At 34.1% G+C, this 18,946-nt stretch overlaps 1 pseudogene; it reads right to left on the minus strand.

Annotated features, from left to right (window-relative positions):
- Positions 1-12,613: 12,613 nt before the first annotated feature.
- Positions 12,614-17,533, minus strand: LOC111384346 (annotated as a pseudogene).
- Positions 17,534-18,946: the final 1,413 nt, after the last annotated feature.

Genomic DNA, 18,946 nt, shown 5'->3' on the forward strand with positions numbered 1-18,946 from the left:
AGGAGCGGGTTGCTCGGTCTGAAGAGCAAAGTCTAGGCCCATGCAGCCATGAACAATCAATATGTTCTCCTTCCAATCCTTGAAGTTTGTCCCATTAAGTATGGGAATAGAATTAATATTGGCAGATATAGTAGCAGATGATCTAGCTGTAGAGAGAACAAAATAATAAAAAAAAAGATTAATTATGCTCGATTTAGTATCCACATTTAATAATTGATAAATTCAAATAATGGTTAATCTCATCTCAAAATACCTAGTACAACATCAATATCAAGTTTTTGGATAGTAATATTAATTGCAAGTGGTATTCTCAGTGTAGTGATCAAACATTGACAATAACTCCTGTCAATTAATAAACCCATCTTTGGATTGATTTATTATTCACATGGAAACCTTATAACTGTCACACATTCATCACCACAAGTGTGTATGTAATTCGGCCAGATATTGACCTTTCTTTGGGGCGGCTAATTTCCTCATGAAAAGACACACACACAACATCCAAGCATCCTAAACAAACCAATCTATACAAAAGAGGTCACTTTGGTGACATATTATTTCAATTAGTTTACCGAAATTATTTCAAGTATTAGTACCAAAATTTGAGAAAGAGAAACCCCAATTTGCATCAATAGATGCCTATGGAAACTTTGGGGACCTTAGGGTTAATAATTCAATACTTTAGGGGTTAAAATTTTGAAACATTAGGGGCCAATTTTAATTAATTATGAACATTGAGGGCTTTAATTGTAAAATTCAGAAGTTAAATGGCCCAAATTAATTAATTTTCAAACTTAGGGGGCTGAATTATTAAACCCATAACTTAAAAGTCCCAATTGGATGAATTCTAAATTACAGGGGCTGAATCCTTAAGTTCTAACCTAAATGATAATTGCAAGTTGGTCCCTGAAATAACCCAAATTGCACCTGAAGCCCCCGTCCCCAAAAATCACCCAAACAGTTTTTTTTTATATCTTTCTCTTTCTACAGCGTCGGCACAACCTTGCATCGGCGCAACAAGCCGGGGCCACAAACATAGCAGGGACATCAGCGCTGCGGCGCTGCTAGGCAGATCCAAACCGGGAAAGAAAAGAAATTTTTTATTTTTATTTTTTTTACAGACAGCAACCAAGCAATTCCTCAAAAACAAAAATCTGATTTAATTTCCTCTTCTTTAGTCCGATTCGTAAAATTCACCATAGGATGCAAGAATTACAGTTGAGGATAAATAATAATAATAATAATAAACACAGCAAGTCCAAACAAACTAATTCTATATCTTTTATCATGTTCCAAAACTTAAACCATTCGTATAAGCAAAATAAGAACTATAAAAGCACAACCCACAATTTGATTTCATGGCATAACATCATTGACCAACATATGCAAGAAAATTCGATTTTCAGAAAGTTAAGTAGGAAATTGCAGTGCCTTATTTCTCATACAGTTGATCCAAATTTCATGCCAGATTCTAAATAATAACATGAAGAAGATCAAATAACCCAAAATATCTCAAAGATTCAACAATGGAGTGGCTCTGATACCACTTGTTAGAATTTCAAAAATTCAGATTTGAAAGGAATCAACAGATCCTTTCACCAAAATTATAATGCTCCACATTGAATCAAAGAGAACAAGAAAGCAGAAGCGTACCTTGATCCATAATTATAATTGATTTTGTTCGGGTTATAATCTTCCAATTGAGCCGTGATTTTCCTTGGAATTTTTGAAAAAACTCTCTGTTGATGAGGATGCAGAGGTTATGAAAAATCACGTCAATTGGGGACCATGACCCCATGATAAATAACTACTAGGCAGTTATTATCTTTTGTTTGTTTTAAATTGGCCCCTCATCAATTTAAAACAACTAATCGGTTTCTACACTTTAATCCCATAATAATTGATACTCATTAGTCCAAAATTAAATTCATTGGATCACTTTAATGGACTAAACTATAAGATAGCAAGGCACACTTTAATCATATACATGTGTGGCCCCAATTGATAAAATTTTTCCAACATAATCAAGTGAGCTTATATTGTTCTTGCGGGAAGACGACAAGTATGAATACTCAAAGCCAACCAAGATCCAGAGTTTGGTGAAATATTATTCACAGTTTGATTCATTCTCCATTCACACATAGCAAGAGAAGTCGAGGACAGTTGAGGTGAGATTTTTTTATTTGATCTACAAAAAAACCAAACTGGAATTTATTCTCATCAAAGTTGGTGTCCCTACCTAAGCACTTCTTTACCCGTCTACTTTTATTCCTACGACTGCTAGAATATACAACCTAACTAAGTTCGTGGCAACAAAGATATTTAATGAGTGTTTCGTATTTAATTTTAAAAATTATTGTTTATTGGAAGTTTTTGATAGAATCATGAATAATCTATAGCACTTAATATAGATTAAGTCCTATATGTTAAAAATCCATTTCATAATATAATATAGGAACCGTTGGCATTCATTTTCTCAAATCACCACGACACAGTTCTCTCTGCAAACAATTTAACAACTCCAAAAAGTTAACTTTAAATATTCTATAGGATGGCTAAAGTGCTTTGGCCATACATCAAGCAAGATCATCCATTGTTAAGAATTTGTCTTCGACTACAATTATTACTTGAATCAAGTGAGGAAAATGGACCTGGTAATCACTTTACATTTCATAGCTAGATTTCATTGCATTTTAAACTTCCTTTGAGGTTAAGGTCCTTTAACAAATTGTTCAGCAGCTACTCGACTTTTGACGTATAAAATTCAAGCAGAGATGAGAACATTATGCTAATCAGAGTATTTTAATTGTTAAAACTATACTTCTGTAAAAATTGGAATTGAATCGAATTGTCCTTCTTTACTTGTCTTTTTAACTCATTTTGGGACATGGGATATGTGTTCTATTGGTGGTAGGAAATCAAGCAGCAACAGTTTTTTTATTAATTGTTCGAAGTTTAATGTCATTAGGATTTCATTACCCTTAAGTTGGTTGTAGTTCATTTAAGAAGGGTGCGTGTACTTATAAAAACTGTATGTCAAACCATTGCTAGATAGCATTTGAGATGCCCCAATAAGTCTAAGCTATTTAGAACCAAGATATCATTCCGATTGTGGCTCAAAATTTCTTCAACTATGGCTTCAATTTATTCGACTCTAGGATCCGTTATGCGGAATACATATACTACAGCTTGGAAGTTGAGTGCCTATGTAGAAATTCCTAAATTTTGTTCTCATTTTATGTTCTCTAGATGTTTAAGAGAATTGGTTTGATAATAAGATTTGGTTTTTAGAATATATTCTCACTTCAAACATAGTTTATGATTTTTTTTAATTAGCCAACATTTCAGTAGGTGGAATAAAAAATTTTGTGCAATTGACTGTAGAAGTGAGGTAGAACATATCCTTGATTCCATGATTCCAGGTGAAATTTGAAAACCCAAAATTACCAACTTTCAGTTCAATGTTAACAAAAAGAAAAGGAAACTTAAGTTCCAACTATATATTTTCTTGCAATGGGAAAGGAGAATGAGGGTGCAGGTAGGAGAGAAGAGAGTCATTCGTGCTATAGAGGACTTAGTCGCAACAAGCAAAGGTTAATTATACCCTTATTACTCTTCTAATAAAGAGGAATTTTCTTTGCCTTGAGAATAATGAATTAACTTGAAATAAATAATTTAGTATAGCTATTAGAAGTGAAGTTTCAATAATAAGTAAGATCCTATGTTATGCAGCTAATTTAAGCAAAATTAAATGACAGAGAGATTAAAAGGATTAGGGTCCATGAAGATGGGAATGGAGTTAAAGTAGCAAAATCGACCTCCCACATGTTTTGACATTACTGGGTTCTTTTAGCACCTTATTGTTAACATTAAGTTCAATTTATTTTTAAGCTCACTCCAACGATGGTTTATGTAGGGTTCACCTCCTCAGCACCATAGGAACGCACCGTAGAGCATATATCCTATAGGAAATAATTCTTATGAAATTGCACTAGGTGATGCGAGGAGATACTTGGAGGTATTTCAACTGAAAATATGTTGTGGTTGATGAGGAATATTGTAGTTTAGTGAATCTTCAACATTTTCAATTTATTACTTGTTTTTTTTTTTTTAATTATAGATTTTGCGAATTAATATCTTGTTTTATCTATAAATTTTCTTCACGTTAATTGGGGGTTTTCCCCCATATCAATTGTTAATTAAAATTTGTTTTAGGGTTGTGTGGATATTGACTCTTTCTAACCTCACACAAACCCTCTATTGGATTAATTTTGTAATGTAAATAGAAGCTACCTGAGGTAGATTATTTTCTATAATTATTATGCAGGGTCGTAATTTTTTTAGCTGGAATTGGAATTGGCATATACTTTATGAGATTTAGGAATTGGGACTTTATGGATTGATTGGTTAAAAAGGGAGAATATTTGTAAGGGATAATATGGGAGTTGAGTACATGGGGATTCATCACTAGCAAAATTCTTAAATTGTTAAAAAGTAATTGCTTTTATTGTTAGCTTTAGTTTTAGATATTTGAGTTTTTATTTTTCTGGTCTTCATCGGTTCATCTACGTGAGCTTACAGAGCACGAATAGGCTATTAGGTTCATTCCCTAACTTGAGAAAGCATGAGCTAAAAGGAAAAATGGAAGCACAATTTTCATCACACAACTTCAGAAGGCACTTTTACTCTCTTTCTTTAACATATATTTTTTTTGTGTAGTCTTTCCATATAATGGTATCATTTTTTTGAGTTTTTATTTACTCTTATACCCCTTTTGGACAAGCTCACCTTTTCTATTCACCTAAACTCCTCCTTTTCACGTTTATGTATTTTTTTTATACCTATGCTATTACATAGTCAACTACAACGTGTCACATGCCTTGCACGTGCGTCTTACTAGTGTAAGTAAAAAGAGAGAAATTTTTCTAACTCAATGTTTTAGAACTTCGTGCTAATAACTATTATAAATTAGAGAGAAAAAAGAGAACAGAAGGGAGAAGCCAATAAACTTGTGTATTTTATTAAAAATCAAAGCTTCATATTTATATGGAATGATAATGGATACAATGGTAATTATTTAAAGGGTTACAAAAGTACAATTATTATTCACTAATAAACGTACTATTTACAAAAACACTTAATTTTAACAACAATAATTTCAAATTTCCAATTTTCAATACCAATGGTAAAAGGCCCTATTTGAGCATTGAGCCCATGTCATATGCCAAGAGGAGATGGAAGGCCTACAAAGGTGAAAATCAGAGAAGCTTGAATTAGCCTAAGAGGAAGCTGTAGTCAAAGACTAGTCAGGCATACTGAGAGGGAATGGAGATCAACATACCAAGAAGCCTAGAAAAAGAAGAAGAAAAGAAGTAGTCCTTGAAAGAAAGAAAGGGTTGCTGAAAGGTGAAGGTGAAGGACTTGAAGGGTTAAAGGGGTATTTGAAGAAGCTAAACCAAAATCTTTTCTAGCTTTAAGAATTACAGATTGAGGAAGAGATTTAGGACCAAAAGCCAAATGTATCTTTTCTTTCTAACCATAGTCTTCTAACAAGAGAATTCCCATGATTTTAAAGGCATTTTCTGTTAGTTTGATGACGTTTGAGTAGTATTTTGTAAAATGATATTATGAATTAATATTCGATCAATCATGTTATATTTTGAAACAGTCATCCAAGGTTCCATGATTATAAAGAATTCACAAATTGTATATTAGATAGTTTGAGTATAGTGAAACATAATTTGTGACATGAACAAAATATATTATTTGCAATCGGTACATAAAGCTGGAAGCTATATGTTGATAAGATTGCATTGTTCTTATTGAGATTTGTCTGGATTTGGGAATAAAAAAATAATTTGTTTTGATACGCATTGAACGGGGCTGTGTAATTGACTCATTTGTGGCATTTTGGAATGAGACTCTACTTGATTATCAAACGAGTCACCAAAATCTTGAGCGAGTAATGTACCTTTAATTGCTAGTTCAAATTCTTTGAGATACGAATGAGTGAAGTCTTAATTACAAAATTAATCTCGATGCTTTGGAAACTGGGACTAAACAGTTGGAGATCATATATTTGCAATAATGGAATCCATTAATCACACGATGAGATGATCGTCACTACAAGGTATTTTCTATAGGCATTTGAACTTGAGTTCAGTAGTTCGATGATAGGATCATTGGACTCTACGTTGTGATTAGTTTACAATGGATTAGCCTTATGAAAATGCGACTTGGAGGACAATACATGTTGAAAGGGCAAAATAAACATTTTGTCGATTTCAACATATTGATAGTCAAATGGAATTGACTTGTGGAGTGATGATCGAAGGATATTGTTACTGGATTATAATTTGCTTTCATAATTATCACTCAACTCGAGAGCGCAATTTCGACTTTATGGTAGAATAAGCCAGAATTGATAGATATATCTTAATTGGTCAAGAGTTGACCTAATTAGAAATATCTATTGGAGCTTTGGTCTGTGAATCCGATTAGGTTCTTCTCTTAGCTCTAATAAATGATTGTGACTTAATTGATAAAGTCCAAGAAAAATTGTTCAATTATGAAACTCTAATTGAATATTATAAATATGCAATTTGTGGGCATATTTCTCAAGGTTTTAGTGCTAGCCACACTCTTTCATATTTTCCAAAAGGGAGACACCTAAAAGTGATTAAGGGAGAATATCTAAGGAAGGAAACATTTGATTAGGCCATTAAAAGCTCATTCAATGTTACGATCTCACCCTTATGTGTGAGGATTTAAAAACATAATCCATGACCTCAAGGTAATCTAAAATTCATTATTCACTTGGGTTAAATTTTCTAAGAAAAGTTGATTTCCTCTTGTCATGATTAAATCGAATAACCAACAAATGGCATCGGAGTCAATGGTTATTGAGAACCTTAAGTAGGATTATGTTTTTAAATCTTAGTGTAAAATGCATTTTTATTATGTGTGGAGTTAAGTTATTTGATTTGACATGTTTATTGCTTTATATGTTTATATAGTCACTTTTGGCTCTAGAATTTTTTATGTCCTTTATTGTAATATGATTTATTTATTGTACTTTATCTCTAGAAAAAAAAATTGTAATCGATACGGCACTATGGTAAAAGTTGATTTGCAAACCAAATTACAAGTTTACCTATTTGGTGCAGCATCTAAAGCTAGACACTCTATCTCCACTGGCAGCCCTTCCACGAGATGTAATTGTGTTATTGGCAGGCATTTCTGGAGCACGTGATATTCTAAGCCACTTAAGCATTTCTGATTCAAATTCTAGATTATTTGATGGCGAAAGTGATTCGTCCACATCCGGGTAAATCATTTCACTTTCAGAGTGAGGAGGTGGAGAGTCCTCATTAAACAGGGTACAATTTGACTCCAGAACTAAATTTGCATTGCTCTCAATTTGAAAACTGTGCATTGTTGAGTAGTAATCTTGATTTTTGGACTAAATAATATAGACTTAAGGATTTTGCGTATAGGCTCAAATCAATTAAAAGGCCCAACATGCATAGCATTTCTAGAAACATTATCTAGAAAAATATATATAAATATTTACTAGAAAAATCTATGTAAATATCTAAATAAGATATCTGGTCTTATAAAGAATATCTAGAGAATTCTAGGAAAATATCTTGATGTGTGGTCGAGGTGTCTCTAGAAAATGTGTGGACTAGAATCTTCATGTAAACACTATATAAAGTGGTAGTGCTCTCCATTTTGTAACAAGTGAAAAAGTGTGTAAAGCCTTGAAGTTGAGAAATACAAGTTTCATTTTCACTTGCTTCTTCCTATTAGTGTTGTCCTCTTAAAAGCCTTATCCAATTCAAGTTAGTAAACTCATCTTTCCTCCAACAAATTGGTATCAGAGCCATAAGGTTCTTGTGAAAAATGGCAAGTGGGATGATTCCCGTTCAAGTCCCCCAACTCAACAAGGATAACTATGACAATTGGAGCATAAGGATGAAAGCATTGCTCAGGTCACAAGATGCATGGGAGATTGTAGAGAAAGGCTACACGGAGCCACAAGACAAGATCGCTCTATCCCAAGCACAAAGGGATAGTTTGAAGGATGCAAGGAAGAAGGACAAGAAGGCGCTCACCCTTATCTATCAAGCCTTAGATGAAGGCATGTTCGAGAAAGTAGCTTGTACTACTACTAGTAAGGAAGCATGAGAGATTTTACAAAACTCCCACAAAGGAGTTGAGAAAGTGAAAAAGGTTCGACTCCAAACACTTCGAGGTGAGTTTGAAACTTTACATATGAAAGAATCAGAATCAATTTCTGATTACTTCTCCAGAGTATTGGCTATTGTGAATCAATTAAAAAGGAATGGAGAAAAGTTGAACGACACTCGAGTAATTGAAAAGATACTTAGGTCTTTAGATTCTAAATTTGACTGCATAGTTGTAGCCATTGAGGAATCTAAAGATCTAGATAGTATAAGTGTCGATAAACTCATGGGATCTTTACAAGCCCATGAGGAAAGACTAAGAGAGAAGGTGAAAGAAGGGCCCTTAGAGCAAGCTCTTCAAACAAAGCTCACTTTGAACGAGGGTGAAGGAAGGTTCGGCATTAGAAGAGGCCAAAGAGGAAGAGGACGAGGCCAAGATCGAGGAAGAAGTGCATTCCATAAGGAGAAAAGAAGACAAAGCTCATTCTCCACCAGAGGTCGTGGAAGAGAAAAAGGTACGAGGCAAAATGAAGGGCCAAGGTATGACAAATCTCAAATTAAATGTTACAATTGTCAAAAACTTGTCATTATGCTTCAAAATGTAAAAATATTACTAATCAAGTTGAGGAGAAAGCCAACTACGTTTGTCAGGAAAGTGAAGTAGATCCTGCACTACTATTGGCTTACAAAGATGAAGAGAGCAAAGAAAAGAACACTTGGTATTTGGATACAGGAGCAAGCAACCATATGTGTGGAAGGAAAAAACATGTTTGTAGAGCTAGATGAATCAGTAAGCGGTAACATTACCTTTGGAGATGAATCTAAGATTCCAGTGAAGGGAAAAGATAAAATCTTGATCCGCTTGAAAAATGGTACACATCAATTTATCTCAAATGTCTATTATGTACCCAATATGAAGAATAACATTTTAAATTTGGGACAACTCTTAGAGAAATGCTATGATATTCATTTGAAAGATCATAGTCTTTCAATAAGAGATCAAAGAGAAAATTTGATTGTCAAAGTCCCTATGACAAGAAATAGAATGTTTGTGTTAAGCATTCAAAATGATGTCGCTAAATGCTTAAAAGCTTGTTTTAAAGATTCATCTTGGGTTTGGCACTTGAGATTTGGGTATCTTAATTTTGGAGGCTTAAAGTTGTTGAGTAAGAAGAAGATGTTGAAAGGTTTGTCTCCAATAAATCATGCGGATCAATTATTTGAAGGATGCTTACTTGGAAAGCATTCGAGGAAAAGTTTTCCAAAAGAAGCTTCTACAAGAGCTAAGAAGCCACTAGAACTTGTATACTCCGATGTTTGTGGGCCAATTAATCCAAGCTCTCGTGGTAAGAGCAATTACTTTGTTCTTTTTATTGATGATTTCGGTAGAAAGACTTCGGTCTATTTTCTTAAACAAAAATTGGAAGTTTTTGAAACTTTTAAGAAGTTTAAAGCTCTTGTTGAAAAAGAAAGTGGATATAGTATAAAAGCCTTGAAATTAGATAGAGGATGAGAGTTTACCTCCAAAAAGTTTGAGAAATATTGTGAGGAGAATGGAATTCGTCGCCCATTGACGGTTCCATACTCTCCACAACAAAATGGAGTAGCCAAAAGAAAGCATAGATTCATTCTTAACATAGCTCGCTGCATGCTCAAAAGTAAGAGATTGCCCAAGGAACTTTGGGCCGAAGCTGTTAATTGCGCCGTGTATCTATCTAATCGATCGCCTTCTAGAAGTGTGTGGAATAAGACACCACAAGAAGCATGGAGTGGAAGAAATCCCAGTATCTCTCATCTACGAGTATTTGGGAGCATTGCATATGCTCATATACCAGATCAAAAGTGGTCCAAGTTAGATGACAAAAGTGAAAGGTATGTCTTTATTGTTTATGACTCTTGTTCTAAAGGCTACAAGTTGTATAATCCAAACAAGGAGAAGATCATCATAAGTAGAGATGTTGAGTTTGATGAAGAAGGAGCTTGGAATTGGGGTGTCCAAGAAGAAGACTATGACTTCTTACCATTCTTTGATGAAGAAGAACAAGAGAATGGAGAGCAGCAAGAAATCATCAGTCCACCTCTATCACCTACTCATGGAGATGCTTCTCCATCATCTTCACAAGGAGAAAGTTCAAGCGAAAGGACACCTCGGATGAGGAGCCTACAAGAGCTATATGAGGTAACAGAAAATCAAAATGATCTCACACTTTTTTGTCTTTTTGCCGAGTGTGAACCAATAGAGTATAAAGAAGCGGTGCAAAATAAAAGATGGAGAGATGATATGGATGAAGAGATTAAGGCTATAGAGAAAAATGACACATGGGAGCTGACAACTCTTCCCAAAGGAAAGAGAATAATCAGAGTTAAGTGGGTGTACAAGGCAAAGAAGAATGCTAAAGGAAAAGTAGAAAGATACAAAGCAAGATTGGTTGCCAAAGACTACAATCAACGGTCGGAAATCGATTATGAAGAGGTATTTGCTCCTGTTGCTCATTTAGAAACCATAAGATTAATTATCTATTTTGCAGCACAAAATAAGTGGAAGATATTTCAAATGGACGTGAAATCGGCTTTTCTAAATGGTTATCTCGAAGAAGAAATCTATGTAGAGCAACCAATGGACTATAAAGTAAAAGGACATGAAGGTAAAGTCTAGAAATTAAAAAAAGGCTTTATATGGGTTGAAACAGGCTCCAAGGGCATGGAATAGTAGAATTGACAACTATTTTCTAGAAAATGACTTTACAAAATGCCCTCACGAGTATGCCCTTTATACAAAGGTAAATGAGAAATTATATATTTTGTTCGTTTGTTTGTATGTAGATGATCTTATATTCCCAGGAAATAATCAAAGTATGATCACTGAGTTTAAAAAGGCCATGGCTCAAGAATTCGAGATGACGGATATCGGCCTCATGGCCTACTATCTTGGGATTGAGGTAAAGCAAATAGAGGATTGCATCTTTATCTCACAAGCAGGATATGCTAAAGAAATTCTAAAGAAATTCAATATGGAGGATTGCAAGCCTGTATGCACCCCCATCAAAATGTGGAACCAAGTTGTCGAAGAATGATGAAGGTGAAAAAGTAAACCCAACAATTTTTAAGAGTCTTGTTGGAAGTCTACGATACTTGACGTGCACAAGACCAGATATTATTTTTGGAGTTGGGCTCATCAGTCGCTATATGGAGACACCTACCATGACCCATATGAAAACTGCAAAGAGAATTCTTCGCTACATCAAAGGTATGATTGATTATGGCTTAATCTATTCATCATCTAATGAATTCAAACTTGTTGGATATAGTGACAGTTATTGTGGTGGAGATAGTGATGATAGAAAAAGTACGACTGGATATGTGTTTTACCTGGGCGACACAGCTTTCACTTGGAGCTCAAAGAAGCAATCGATCGTAGCACTATCTACCTATGAAGCTGAATATGTTGCAGCTATATCAAGTGTCTGCTATGCGATTTGGCTTAGAAACTTGTTGAAGACGCTTGGAGTTTCATAAGAAGAACCAACGGAAATCCATGTTGATAACAAATCGGCATTGGCATTGGTAAATAATCCAGTATTCCATGACAGAAGCAAGAACATTGATATAAGATATCATTTCATAAGAGAAAGTATTGCAAAGAAAGAAGTCCAGCTGAAATATGTAACCTCCCAGAAGGAGATCATCGACATTCTCACTAAGCCACTCAAGTATGATGTGTTCCGCAAGTTAAGAACTCTACTTGGAGTAGCAAAATCAAGTTTAAGGGGGAATGTTGAGTAGTAAACTTGGTTTTTGGACTAAATAATATGGGTTTAAGGATTTTTCCTATAGGCTCAAATCAATTAAAAGGCCTAACATGCATAGCATTTCTAGAAACATTATCTAGAAAAATCTATATAAATATCTACTAGAAAAATCTATGTAAATATCTAAGTAAGATATGTGGTCTTATAAAGAATATCTAGAGAATTCTAGGAAAATATCATGATGTGTGGTCTAGGTGTCTCTAGAAAATGTTTGGACTAGAAGCTTCATATAAACACTATATAAAGTGATAGTGCCCTCCATTTTGTAACAAGCTAAAAAGTATATAAAGTCTTGAAGTTGAGAAATACAAGTTTCCTTTTTCACTTCCTTCTTCCTATTAGTGTTGTCCTCTTAAAAGCTTTAGCCAATCCAAGTTAGTAAACCCATCTTTCCTCCAACATGCATATGCTCATCCCCAAATTTCAATTTACGTCATGTCGAATGTCTGTTATCGCGTAACCTATGTTCTATTTTATTTTTGTCACTCTTTTCAAACAAATCTATAACAGGTAAAGGAGGAAGATCCAAATAGCTTTTAGTTACATATTGTGGTCCATCAGCTTCAAGCTCAGCTGAGGACTTGCAATTGTAAGAACTAGAAGAAGGTACAAGACCATAGTAATCATATGCTACTGCCTTGCTTGCTCTTGCACTTACAAAGTCGTTAAGAGTCACCGGAGCTTTCCCTTCTACAAGTATGTGATTTTTGTGTACAATTGCTATCCAAAACAAAATTATTATTATCTACTTTGTTTGCGTGGGCTTCAGAATTATGTCTACTTTGATCTTCATCTTCCCTTATCCCATCATCTTTGAAACTCATTCTCATATCCATGACTTAGAACCTACAACATAGGCAAGGGAACCAGTTCCTTTGCTTGAGTGCATCGATTGACATTGCTTAATTAGGTCCATATAACTTTCCCTGAAGTAAATTCCTAGTTAATTAATTCACAATTAGTAGGTTGTAAGGTAGAAATGAATATTAAAATTCAGCACATCTATTAAAATTATTTCCATAAGAACCAGTAATTCATCAAGCAAATGCTAAAACAGAAGTTTAAAGCTGCCAAGACAAGGACATGGCGTGCCATGGGATGATTATTTGGAAGAAACTTACTGGCAATAAGTATACATCATAAACCTAATCAACCAAAAAATTCTCTTCATCAACTAGAACCTGATATTTTCTAAGTCTTTGTAAGGGTTTTAAGCAAACGTACATTCTAGTAGTAGGCTGCCACTGTTTAAACACTCATACAATTTTTAATCTCTTAGACGCTACAATATTCTCTTTTTATTTTTCTTGATAATACAGATACAAAAGGCAAGAAATTCCTGTGTAAAGAAGCATACAAGAAATATCATCTAAAAACAATAATTGAAATTATCCATAATAATATCTTCGACTAGAACCTGATTTTGTCCAACTTCTATAAGAGTTTAAACTTCTAACTTCGCTGCCTTACAACCACAATGTACTCAAATCACCTTATTTCACTCCCAAAAAAAAAACCACTAAACTTACAAAAGCTAATCCATACCCAACAACAGTCAAATTCTATCTTCAAAATAACTTAAATGGAGCCAAGTGACTCAGAAGTGCTCCAATAGCATATGGACTGTCCCTCAATGACTTCAATTTCCTTCGCGTGGTCAATCAGGAACAATTTTCCAGTAAATTTCAGGAAGTTTGATCTAGAAGAATGTAAAACAAAACTTTGCCTCATATTAATCATATTACACTGAAAACCCACTAGGATCAAACCAACAGATGAGAGTCATAATTGTTATTAATCACGAACATCCATGTTCCTAAGTGAAAGCAACAACTAGCAACTGGAGCAGGCTTTCAAAGGCTCAATTTAGAAAGAGAAATATTACATCAGAATGTGATAAAGAAAATTGCAGGTTCAGATATGCTACTAATAACATCCATGTTCCTCAGTGAAAGCAACAATGAGGCACTGAAGAAGGGTTTCAAAGGCACGATTTAGAAAGAGAAATATTGCATCAGAATGTGACAAAGAAAATGGCAGGTTCAGGTACAGTATTAATCATTACACGGTTGCAGATAACAGAAAGACCCTAAATTATATAGTTTATGATCCTTTTACACTTACTGCGTTACAAGATGAAACTCAGTTATCACCAAATAAGACTAGAATAAAAGTGAAAAAAGAAACAAAGTTCGGTTTAACTAACATTTAAGAAAAACAACTATTTCAGTACCATTTTCTGTGATTCCATTCACTTATCATATAACCATCAATTTCACCACATCTATGTACTCATATAGAAATTTTTTTTATTAGAAATGCCAAAAAACCTGCTTCTCCATCATTCAGTGTAAAATATATAAATAAGAATGAATATATATTCTGTATTTTAAGCGTTCTCATTGCCATGATATTTTATAATTTTCAGCTTTCAAGTAAGGTTTTATGTCCTCAATAGCTAGGACAAACATCCAGTGATGAATAATGAGATACCATTAATAGATGAACTACATCTACACTCAGCATGGATGGAAAAAGAATATTCAAACAAATTACATCCATGTAATTAGAAAGCAGACTTGCCAAGACACTTCATAAGCTAACAACACAAAGTGAAGCAGTGACTATAAAGCCCAGTACCTCCTGGCAGTCCTCAATTGCCTTCGATATTTAGCAGTGCTACTCAAAGCATAACAGCCCAAAAGGAATTCCCATACTTCCGGCCTTATAGATGGATCCACACCCTACCATGCAAAGAATGAAGCATTTTAGCGGCTAAAAGGTTAATTTTGGCTAAAACAATACAAAGAAAGCTTAATCCTATTATCATATTCAAACTCTAGGCACAAAGTTATTATCATTTGAAAAGAAACTAAGCAAGAATTAGAAGAATATTCAGCTACATCTCAGTTATCACTTATGCAAATAAAATGTACGAAGCTAAATAAATTCACAGAATATTATGTGTTCATTCTGGTGTCAATTGACTATAAAAAATGGATAGAGAACCAGAAACTTACAAATAGCCCTCACCAAGAATTGCATTCATTGTGTAAATAACTTTCTCTACTCTTTTTGATTTGTAATCATCCGGTTTTTGTTTTAGAGGGAGGAAGTAGGAGACTAACCCATATCGGCAGGCTAAAGACTCTAGTCATGTTTTTGGGTTTTGATAGATTCCAACTTGTGTCTTAAGCTTTTAATTTTCTTCTAAGTTTGTATGTTGCACTAGACACTTAGATTATTCCAGATGCAGCACATACATTCTAGCACAATACGTTGAGGAAAATAGATCAACTTTGTGATGCAGTAAGCTGATAATGCTTAACAGGTATTAGGTACAAAGATTTTGTAACAGAGATATTGAGTATGTTTGATGAGCTTCTGCTCTAGACAAAATATCAATCCTTTCTCAAACAAAGTTATCTATCGAGGAGGACAACAATTTGGTATCATAAGCAAGTTTGGGGCACCTATCTTTTAAGTAAAAAAAGGATTGACTAAAGGTAAACCAATTTCTGTGCTATGATCTTGACAGCTCAAGCAAATGTTAATCTTGCTAATTCCCCCAATTGAAATCGTGAATAATCCTCGAGGATTAATTTTTTAAGTAATTATAAGTTGTGAGCTATAGAATGTGTTGATAATAAGAGGATAGTAAGTTGCCTATTTTACAAAATGTAAGAATAAAAAGTATGTTTGACCAGGTAAAATTATAATTTAATCTTTTCCAAACATGCTCCAAATGTCTCGAAGAATAAGGGGCAAAGGGATTGATCGAGAAAGATCCCAATGAAAACCACAAAGACAACTAATGTTTTGACTTATTACCATTATTTTCTTTATTGATTTGGATTTTGAGTGTTTGAAGACAGTATTTCATACAATACATCTATTCATCTTGCACTAAAGAGATTTAAAATCCAAATTAGCCTTACTTTTGACTATAATAATGACAATACAAGACAAGAAAGAAAATATGAAGCATATGAATGGATACATGCATTTTACCATCAGTTTTCAACAAATTATTTACAATTCCTATATTTTTTCTACTCTGGAACGATGCTTATTTTGTTCTCGTACATTTATTACTAGCTAATAATTTTATTTACTTGAAAGTTATTACTACCTTTTTGGGTGAGAAAGTTATATGGCCAAAATTATAATTGTGGTGCCAATATATATCACTTTGAAAATTAACATGCCTAACATCAATTTGTAATAACGTTTTTAACTAGTTGCCGGTATAAGACAATCTTACTTTAATTCAGAGAGATTAAGGACTTTATATTCTATATATACTAAATAAAAGTACTAGCCCTAGGTATGCACTGGATTTCACTATAGAAAAAGAGAGGATAGACACGAAGGGATTAGTAGAAAGCTAACTGATTAGAGATTACCCCAAAGAAAAATAGAGAACAAACAGAATAAGATAGGAAGAAAACTTTGCTTCCCATCCTGCTATTTCAAAATAAGGAAATGGGGCAAACGGCTCAGCTTAGCTAGTTATATGCCCTCCATGTGTCGGGGGCAATGGTCCTTAATCCTTATTGTGTTAATAAGCTCTTGATCAAGAGAGATAAAAGACTATAAAAAACTATTAAATGAATTGCTGACTTCCTCGAGATCTATCTTTCACTCTCTAGCTTTACATGTCTTCCCTAATTGATGAATATGAGAGTTAAGGGTCCTTAACTGAAAGTCAGGAATAATCTTCCATCCTACTTTGATGGTCGTAATGTCTACTCCAGGTTTACACCCCTACATATATAGACAATCATGCATTTGAGATAAAAAGAACTTGAAATATAGGCAAGCCAAAACATTGAACCCAAGAAACAACAGCAAAGCCACATGGAGTTAAAGTAGCAGTCAAGCATGAATAAGTTCTGAAGCTGAGAATATTGGGTACCATCACAAAATTAAAGCTTCCAAACTATCCAAAGTTCACATTGAAAAATGGTAAATTTTATGGCATGATAATAACTTGAAATAAAACAATCAAAATGTTAAAAACCATTGCAATAGAAGTGGTTACCCCCAATATAATCAATTTCAGAACTTTTTGGAAACCCACAATTCTCCCTTCACTATCAAAGGTAGCGTGCCACTTTTTTGGCTCAAGCATTTTGCTTATCTACATATCAAAGAAAAAGCGGAAGAATGACATTTCTTCATAGGCTTCAAAACAAATTCTATTGAATATACGAGTATAAAGAAAATGAAAGCAATGCTCTTCTTGGACACAGAAGTCAGAATATATTTAACCTGATTTTGCACCCAATCATATATTTTAATACCAGGTTCTGCGTCTGCTTAACAGAGTCAGTTACATGGTTAGGAAAATATTTTATACATCCCACAAAATGCCCCAGAGAGAAGCTGGATGTCAATTTTTCGCAAAGCTAGAAAACCACCAAATGAGGAAAACAGGTTCCCCAATATAACATAAAGAAAAAAATAACAATATCAGAAGAATTATGCTCAAGTCAAAATCTTCGCAGCGCAGACCCAACAGGGCTCATTCATCTATTTCATTTTCAAACTTCGGCACTAAATTACATTGACTTTCCATCAAAATAAGACAATAGAGTAAAATTTAAAAGAAAAAGAAAAAATGAAAGAGTCTTCTGCTGCAGTAAAAGAGTTCTGCTATAGTCTTTTTATATTCAAGAAACTCCATTTGAAGAGTTAAGAACTTACTTTCGAATTTTGAAACAGTTATATTTGTGATATAATTTGTTGTTAATCCATCTTAAGAATTCATTTTTCTTGCTATTTTTATTAGAGAATTTCTTGCTCAAGGGTGAAGCTTCATTAAAGGATGGAATGGCCACATCCCCCTCTCCTGTCAGTGGTGGAAGTGGGAGAAGCAATTGCTTTTAGTGCTTCGATTTTCTGCTATTCTTTAGTGAATTCTATAAGACAATTTCAAATTCCATACTAAATTTTTTATGCTAACCAAATGTATTGAAAAGCAGATACTACTTCCCTATTATATATGGCCCCTAACTCTCTCCCTTCTTTTGAATGTCAAGTGTCGCCCTAATTTCGTTGGACTAAAGAGGTTGTTATGCTCAAGTACTATCTTCATTACTTCTGTAACGAAGATACAAGACATAATGTGTGTTTACGATTTTATAGATCATGAAATAGGGATGGCAATTTGAACCATCAAAACCTAAAAATCACGGTTAATCGAATTGAATGGGGTGAAAAAAACCAAACTGATGGTGCAATGGGGCGGATATGGTTTTGATTTTAATGAATCGGTTCGTGGTGGTGCGGATATGGTATTTACGCCGTCAAACCAAAACCGAACAGATTACCCGCTTAAAATAAAATAAATAAACAAATAAAAACAATTGAATTGATTATTGGGCTTTACACTACTTTTCTATCCAACCCAAAACAAAATTCCCTCCCATTACATCTATCTGACTCAGCCGGCCAACCTACTTACCATTAACCCATAATAATAGCATTAGTATGACAATATATAAATGCAAACCCTACTCTTCACAAACCACAAACTCACGCATGGCTTCACTGCCTCCACGGTCCAAGTCATCGTCGCCTCGGGAAATTTGTTACATTTGTTAACCATTCTATTACTGCTGATCCTGTAAAAACAGAGTTCGATATTTTTCTAGACGAGACGAGACAGTATTGCCAAGGATGGATGGTTTTGATTTTTTGACAAGGTGGAAAGAAAATTCAATAAAATATCTGACTTTACAGAAGGTTGCAAGAGATTTATTAGCCATTCCAGTATCTACTGTGACATCCGAGTCGATGTTTAGTACAAGTGGTATATTTGTGAGTCCATATAAAAATAGGCTTCACCCGAAGACTTTAGAAGCTTTCATGTGTGCTCGGGATTGGCTTTGGACTGATATTCATGATAGGATTTAATGTTTTATATTTGTTATTTATACACTT

Source organism: Olea europaea, unplaced genomic scaffold (assembly GCF_002742605.1).
Source record: "Olea europaea var. sylvestris unplaced genomic scaffold, O_europaea_v1 scaffold290, whole genome shotgun sequence".
In the NCBI taxonomy this organism is placed as follows: Eukaryota; Viridiplantae; Streptophyta; class Magnoliopsida; order Lamiales; family Oleaceae; genus Olea; species Olea europaea.